The following is a 9,299-nucleotide window of genomic DNA, read 5'->3' on the forward strand; positions in this document are numbered from 1 at the left end:
AACTTCCTCTTCAATCTCTCCCAAAATTTCAAAACTGTTTTTATTACTAAAGCCATCTCCTGTTTTTATCACACTAACTAGACTTTTATTTCCCTCCTCTCTTTTATTATCCTTTTTGATTACATACTCCTGCATTTTATTCTCCTTTAACCCCTGACTACCAATCAAATTCTGCCCATTAGCAAACTTCTCATAATTTCTGTTCTTTTCTAAATTCCAATGACTTACTCCTTTATTGTTCCAATTCCAATTCTGCCCTTTACCATTACCACCTCTATGCCCATTATTGCCTTTTGAATTATTACCCCTGCTCCAATTCCCATTCTTCCCATTATTCCTCTGACTATACGATTGATTATAACCCTCCTGAGCCTTGCTAGTGCCTTCACCATTATTGCTACCTATCACCTTCTTATGTCTGACTTTTGTAAATCCATCCCCACTAACCACTTCCTTCCCTCTATTGTTCTTTAAGTTTCTCTCATCCCCATTGTTAGCCACATTCTCAACATTCATAGCTACAGCACAAACTTTATCCATATGCGCATAAACTTTACAATGATTACATCTAGATGGAATCCAAGCATATTCAACATCAAAACTTTGTATCACAGCAGAATTAGAAACAAAATCCCATGTAGAAATATCAATCTTCTTTCTCCATTCCTTCTCAGCTGCCATTTCAACAAGAATTCTAGCATAAGCATTCCTTCCTTTATGTTCCAAACACATTTCCTCCGTAAAAGAGTCAAAAGCCAAAGGAATCCCTATCTTACTAGCAATTCTACATAAATTTTCACCACTCCATACTTCCAAAGGCAAATAAAAAATTTTAATCCACACCGGAATTTTATCATGCTTATTCTTAGTTAATGTCAATCCTGGCCTCCACCTTTGAAGAAATAATGGCATATTATTAAACAATAACCATGGACTGCCCCCCAAAATAGCTAACATCCCCTGCTCATCACTGAATTTAAAAAAGAAAAATCCTTTGCTATTCATGAAAACCTCTTCCAGACCCACATTCTTCCACAACCTTCTAACTTCTTTCTGAATCACAGGAAACGCCAGCTTCTTATCAATCATATATCCATATAAAGTATTAGTATATGGAATACTCGCATTCTTCAGATTCTCAATCGGAATAATTACAGGTCCATCATCTTCACCATTTTCCCCTGGAATGAATCTAACATCAATCTTACCCTTATGTCTATTACCCTTTAGCACACCCGCATAAGAATTCAACAAATTCCCCTGCATTTCACCTTCCACCTTTTTGCAATTATTAGCATCCCCCAAAATAGAGGGAAGCATATTAATGCTATTAATAACAGTACCATACTTCATTTTACAACTAGTATCAATATTAATCATAGCATTAACCTCTTCTTCCATTTCAATTTCCTCATCTACACTAGTATCATCCTCACTTGAATCATTTTCCCCCTCCTCTTCAGAAGAACCATCATCATCAGTATTACTTTCCTTCTCATTGACTTGCTTTTTCAAATTTGACATATCAACGTCCATTTCCTGATTCTTCTCACTGTCTAAATCCTTCCCCATAGACTTCTCCACCTTCAAATCACTAAGAAATTGAAAGCCAATCCCCAGAATAAATTCTTCATTACTGATAACAATCTTATCCCCATCATCTCTAGACTTCACAACTTCATTTTCAACCACCTTAGAACTATCATGATTATTGACATCAATCACCGCAATATTAGGATTCACCCTAATCATTTCACTAGTAACATTCTTCAATTCCAAATTAGGATCCTGTAAATCATTACTCAATTTCGACCCATCCCAATTTTTCATCAAATTAGCAGTGTTACCTGAAGGAATAGACACAACTTGAGCTCCATCATTTTTCACCTCCCCAGCACCACCATACTTCAATCCCTTCACTTTACAATCAGATTCAGGAATAGAAATGTTAGAATCCGAATCTTAGGCTGATACAGATTCCAAATCATCTCTCGATATCTCTTCGTAACCTTCTTCATTGTCGTAATCCTCAGCATCCATCGGCGATAACCCATCCACCAACTTCCGAACCCTATTCTTAACTCTGAAAGCTTTCCCCTCCATTTTCCATTCAGCTTTACCAATCCCTGATGCAACAGCTCCAGACACACTTGGCTTACGACGAGCTTTATAGATCGTAGCTGAAGTTTGATCAATAACCCCAGGAGGAACTAACTCATTCACATCCACTTCAGTCCTAACATACCGGACAACAACACTTTTATCCGGAGGTTTAACTTTCACTTCCTTCAATCGATTCGCTTTGGATGATGCACCCATTAGGACAACGAAAATAGAGGAGAAACTGCTTCACCAATTAAATGAAATACGTCGGAAAAGTAGCACCGATGAATCAAAAACTAGATCGCACCACCGTTAGAGAGAATCAGGGGAAGAGAGAGAAAGTAGAGAGAGAAAGCGAAAAAGTTTTTTGCAGCATTGTTTCATTCTTGAGTTCCACATTAGAAGTTTATGCAGTTTAGCAAAGCTTTGATCAACATCGTTTAATTCTTGAGTTCCACAATAGAAATCTATGCAATTTAGGCAAACCTTTGATGAGCCTTGTTTGATTCTTGAGTTCCACAATAGAATTCTATGCAATTTAAGCAAAGCTTTGATGAGTATTGTTTGATTCTTGAGTTCCACAATAGAAGTCTATGCAATTTAGCAAATCTTTGATGAGCATTCTTTCATTCTTGGTTTCCGCATTGGAAGTCTATGCAATTTAGCAAAGCATTGATGAACATTGTTTAATTCTTGAATTCCACAATAAAACTAGTCTTTGCAATTAGCAAAGCTTTCATAAGCATTGCTTAATTCCTGTGTTCCACAATAGAAGTGTATGCAATTTAAGCAAAGCTTTGATGAGCATTGTTTCATTCTTGAGTTCCACATTAGATGTCTATGCAATTTAGCAAAGCTTTGATGAGCATTGTTTAATTCTTGAGTTCCACAATAGAAGTGTTTGCAATTTAAGCAAAGCTTTGATGAGCGTTGTTTCATTCTTGAGTTCTACAACAGAAGTCTATGCAATTTAGCAAAGCTTTGATGAGCAACGTTTATCTCTTAAGTTCCACAATATAATTCTATGCAATTTAAGCAAAGCTTTAATGAGGATTGTTTAAATCTTGAGTTCCACAATAGAAGTATATGTAACTTAGCAAAGCTTTGATGAACATTGTTTAGTACTTGAGTTCCACAATAGAAGTCTATGAAATTTAGCAAGGCTTTGATGAGCATCGTTTAATTCTCGAGTTCCACAATAGAAGTTTATGCAATTTAAGCAAATCGTTGATAAGCATTGTTCGATTCTTGAGTTCCATAATAGAATTCTATGCAATTTAACAAAGCTTTGATGAGCATTGTTTCATTCTTGGGTTCCACATCGGAAGTCTATGCAATTTAGCAAAGCATTCATGAGCATTGTTTAATTGTTGAGCTCCACAATATAAGTGAATACAATTTAAGCAAAAATATGATGAGCATTGTTTCATTCTTGAGTTCCACATTAGAAGTCTATGCAATTTAGCAAAGCTTTGATGAGCATTGTTTAATTCTTGAGTTCTACAATATAAGTAGTCTGCGCAATTTAGCAAAGCTTTGATGAGCATTGTTTAATTTTTGAGTTCCATAATAAAAGTCTATGCAATTTTAGCACAGCTTTGATGAGCATTGTTTCATTCTTGAGTTCCACATTAGAAGTCAATACAATTTCGCAAAGCTTTTATGAGTATTGTTTAATTCTAGAGTTCTACAATAGATGTAGTCTTCGCAATTTAGCAAAGCTTTGATGAGTGTTCTTTAATTCTTGAGTTCCACAATAGAAGTCTAGGCAATTTAAGAAAACCTTTGATGAGCATTGTTTGATTCTTGAGTTCCACAATAGAAGTCTATGCAATTTAGCAAAGCTTTGATGAGCATTGTTTCATTCTTGGTTTCTAAAGTGGAAGTCTATGCAATTTAGCATAGCATTGATGATGATTGATTAGTTCTTGAGTTCCACAATATAAGTAGTCTTTGCAACTTAGAAAAGCTTTGATGAACATTGTTTAATTCTTGAGTTCCACAATAGAAGTGTATGCAATTTATGCAAAGCGTTGATGGACATTGTTTCATTCTTGAGTTCCACATTAGAAGTCTATGAAATTTAGCAAAGCTTTGATGAGCATTGTTTCATTCTTGAGTTCCACAATAGAAGTAGTCTTTGCAATTTAGCAAAGCTTTGATGAGCATTGTTTAATGCTTGAGTTTCACAATAGAAGTGTATGATATTTAATCAAAGCTTTGATGAGTATTATTTGATTCTTGAGCTCTACAATAGAAGTCTATGCAATTTAGCAAAGCTTTGATGAGCACTATATATTTCTTGAGTTCCACAATATAAGTTTATGCAATTTAAGCAAAGCTTTTGTGAGCATTGTCTAATTCTTGAGTTCCACAATAGAAGTCTATGCAATTTAAGCAAAGCTTTGATGACCATTGTTTCATTCCTGAGTTCCACATTAGAAGTCTATGCAATTTAGCAAAGCTTTGATGATCATTGTTTAATTCTAGAGTTCCACAATAGAAGTAGTCTTTGTAATTTAGCAAAGGTTTGATGAGCATTGTTTTATTCTTGAGTTCCACAATAGAAGTCTAAGCAATTTAATCAAAGCTTTGATGAACATTGTTTCATTCTTGAGTTCCACATTAGAAGTTTATGTAGTTTAGTGTCACACCCCGAATCCTAGGGTGGAAACGTTCCGGGGCGGAGGTGACTTCATGTTGAATATCATAACCAATATACATAGTAAGCAAAGTAAACAACCATTACATTACATATGAAACTTTACATTTGTTTGAAATTAAAGTTGTACAAGTGTTTATACATAAGTATATATGAACAAAAATGAAGACATGACTTATGAGCTCTGTCTTCTCCAAAAGATCGCGGGTACCTGTCTAATGTGGACCTGAGAATACAAGCAGTTTAAAAATCAGCATAAAGCTGGTGAGTTCATAAGCGGTTTTGTTTACTGAAAATGAATAAGTTTCCTTTTGGTTTGCAGAAAAAGTTACGAACCTAAGAAAATCCTATATTTTCTTAAAAGTAAAGCTTAATTACCCGTTGGTTACACAGTTTGGTTAAGAACAGTTTGATATCTGATTATTACGCAATCTGGTTAAGTATAAGTTCAGTTATCCCAGGAAAAACCCTTATTTTCCTAAAAAGTTTGTGATTTGTTATCGAATCTGAAAGTAACGTACAAGTATCTTCCATACTTAAAGTGTGTGTGTGAAGTCTCCTGAAAGTTTGATTACCCTTAAATGTACATTAGTTTTAACATGTATATAAAACTAATAATTAAGTATAAAGTTTTCATAATCTTGATTGTGAGTTCCATAACCATACTACAGACTAGATATGGCTCGGAATGGGGCCAGTGTCTTTTATGACTTTTGTCACACTTGAACCTTTCGGTTCGGCTGTAGCTAGCAGCCAGGTGCGGGATAGTCAATCTGTCACACCCCCAAACCAGAATGGCGGAAACATTCGGGGGTGGATGACTTCACGTAGTATCACAACCATTGAATATTGTAAAGAAGGTAACACAACCATCACATATATAATGAAAACGTATGTTGTTGCGTTATACATAATAGCAAAAGAATATTACAATGAGATGATAAATGTTCAATAATAAAACATCTTTAGTGTTTCCTTCTCCAAAAGCTGGTGGTTACCTGTATTACTGATTCCCTGGGAAATACAAGTGGTTTCGAAAAAGTGTCAACAATTAAGTTGGTGAGTTCATAAGTGTTTTGCAATGAAAAGTATCCCCTTTTTAATAGTAAATCGATGAACGAGGTTTTCAGAAAATCCAATATTTTCTATAAATGATTTGAAAAGTTTCCCGTGTTGGAGTGCCTTAGTGTTTTCCATGCTTGAATAATAGTGATAACATTTGTACTAACAATGAAATGGAAAACTGAAATGCATGTATGAATCTCGTAAATCTAACTTGTTTTTATACTTTTATGTGAGTTTTATAACCATGCTAATGACATTGTTGGCCTGTAACAACGTTCTTCAGGCGTTGGAACTGTTATGACATTTGTCACCCCAGGCCTGCCGGCCTAGCTGTAGCTAACAGCTTAGGTGTGGGATTGTCAATCCCGTATAGATCTATACACAAGTATCACGCTCCCCCTACAAGGGATTATGGTATATAATACAGGACTTAATAATGCATACTCGAACGTACGTGAAGCTGTCTCACATTACTAAGTATAAACAGATTTACGATGATAAAAGACTGTACTTCTTTTGAAAGCATTTCATTTGTCGAGATGTATATGTAAAATGTATGAATCACTTGAATACTATGCTCATTATAGTTTGTCAAAAGTATGTTCCCATTTGGTTGTAACAACTTGGTGATATAATATTCCTTTAAAACATAAAGTTATTTTTGTATCAACACTCTATAAGAACGATATTATAAAAATGATACTTTGATTTGTAATGTACTTGTATTCCCCCCCCTAAAATGTGAAAAGAATTGAAAAGTAGGGGTATGAACTCACTCGTTTCGAAGAGAGAGGCTAGGGTTGAGCAGAACTTCGTCCGCGGATGGTTGCGTCGTCGGGCTCTTCGGGGATCTCTGCAGCGTAAATCTTTCGTCGGGGCTCGAGTGCGGAAACCGAGGTGATGGAATGGTCTCTGGAGCTTTAGAAGAGTGTGAGAGTATCTGGAGGTTTGTGAGTGTGTGCTTAAACTCGAAGCTTATGCCTTCTATTTATAGGGCTGGAAACCCCCGTACGCGGCGCGTACTCCCCGAGTACGCGGGGCGTAAATTGGCGTCATGGCTTACGACTCGGGTCTAGCTAGCGTAGCTTGGGCGGGTCGATGTGACTACTGGGTCTAGCCGAGCGTAGCTTGGGCGGGTCGATGAGACTCGACTCTGGGTCTAGTACGCGGGGCGTACTCCCAGATTACGCGGGGCGTAATCCCTGCTTCCGACTTCTAAATTCCGTAACTTTCGCGTACGATCTCCGTTTTTCGCGTTCTTTATATCCACGCGTAGGTGAGATTATGCTCTACAACTTTCCTTTGGACTCTGTCGGCTAGTTTTGACTTTATTTTTAATGATACATTTTTAATAGGCCGGGCCTCCTAAAGTTCGTTAAAAATTCATAGGTTCTTTATTCGACGTCGGTTTTCGTTTGTCTTTTTATTGTTTTATTACTACTGAGGAGATCTTCAACTTTCGTTTAGGTTGCGTTAGCTAAATAACACTCGATCTTCAATCCGAGTTTTTAGCCCTCTACTACTGTTACGAAACTTTGAAAATTCGTAACTTCTTCATACGAGGTCCAATTTGGGCGATCTTTTTATGTACGTTCACCTTTCAACGAGATCTACGACTTTTGTTTAGATACTTAAGGCTTAAAATGCATTTTATTGAGATTCTACTTTTTATGTCAAATATTGTTTTAACGTCGCGTTGTAATTATACGAGTGGTTATAATTTCTTTAATATAACCCGGTTTTGAGCGTTCTTTATGTTTTTGGAAACCTTGGCATGATATCTAATATTCGATGCATCCCAACTTAGATACTTGAACACTTTATTTTCGAGGTTAATTTCGTTGTTTTTAGCTTTCGAGTGTTTACAATGCTTTTTGGGAAAAATAGGGTTGTCACATCATCCCCCTGTTAAGGGAATTTCGTCCCGAAATTTAATCTAAGATAGAGTTTACAGTTTTAGGAAAAAGATGCGGGTACTTTTGTTTCATCTGATCTTCGCGTTCCCAGGTGTATTCAGGTCCTCGCTTGGCGTTCCAGCGGACCTTTACAATGGGTATTCGGCTTTGTTTAGTCCTTTTGATTTCCCGATCCATGATCTCTACTGGTTCCTCCACAAACTGGAGGTTTTCATTTATTGCAATTTCGTCTAGAGGGACGACAAGGGTCTCGTCGGATAAGCACTTCTTTAGATTTGATACGTGAAAGGTAGGGTGTACGTTGTGGAGTTCCTGAGGTAGTCTAAGTTTGTAAGCCACTGGACCGATCCTGGCAAGGATCTCGAATGGTCCGATGTATCTAGGGTTCAGTTTTCCACGTCTTCCGAAGCGTATTAAGCCTTTCCAAGGTGAGACTTTGAGTAGGACATGGTCTCCAACTTGGAATTCCAAGGGTTTTCGTCTCTTATCTGCGTAACTCTTTTGTCTATCCCTTGATGCTTTTAGACGTTCTCGGATTTGAACAATCTTCTCCGTAGTCTCCCGTATGATTTCTGGCCCAGTGAGCGTGTTGTCAGTTGCTTGTCCTTTTGCTAGTTGTGTGTCCCCCACTTCGGCCCAGCACAAAGGTGACCTGCATTTGCGGCCATAGAGGGCTTCGAACGGGGCAGCTTTAATACTGGTGTGGTAGCTATTGTTGTACGAGAACTCGACCAATGGTAGATGTGTGTCCCATGCTTTGCCAAAATCGATTACGCAAGCTCTCAGCATGTCTTCTAGGGTTTGTATAGTTCTCTCGCTCTGGCCGTCGGTTTGTGGGTGATAAGCGGTACTCATGTCTAGCCTTGTCCCCAAAGCTTTTTGTAATGACTGCCAGAACCTTGAGGTGAATCTACTATCTCGGTCCGAGATAATGGATATGGGCACACCATGCAGTCGTACAATTTCTCTGAGGTATGTCCTTGTTAACTTCTCCAATTTGTCCGTCTCTTTGATCGGTAGGAAATGCGCTGACTTAGTTAACCTGTCGACAATTACCCAAATGGTGTCGAGTCCGCTTGTTGTCTTGGGTAATTTTGTTATGAAATCCATGGTTATCCGCTCCCACTTCCATTCGGGTATTTCTGGTTGTTGTAATAAACCCGAGGGCTTCTGATATTCCACCTTGACTTTGGCACATGTGAGGCATTTGCTTACGTAGGTAGCAATTTCGGCTTTCATGTTTTGCCACCAGTACAATTTCTTGAGATCGAGATACATCTTATCGGAGCCGGGATGTATGGAGTATCGTGTTTTATGGGCTTCGTCCATAACGATTTCTCTGAATCCACCAAACTTCGGTATCCAAATTCGATCCATGAAATAACGAATTCCGTTGTTCTTGGTCTCAAGGTTCTTATCCATTCCTCTTAGGGCTTCTCCTGTCACATTTTCGGATTTCAAGGCTTCTATTTGGGCTTCCTTGATTTGCGTGAACAGGTGTGAATGGATTGTCATAGTTAGGGATTTCACTCGGCGACCTGAGTACTCCTTCC

Source organism: Lactuca sativa, chromosome 1 (assembly GCF_002870075.4).
Source record: "Lactuca sativa cultivar Salinas chromosome 1, Lsat_Salinas_v11, whole genome shotgun sequence".
Classification (NCBI taxonomy): domain Eukaryota; kingdom Viridiplantae; phylum Streptophyta; class Magnoliopsida; order Asterales; family Asteraceae; genus Lactuca; species Lactuca sativa.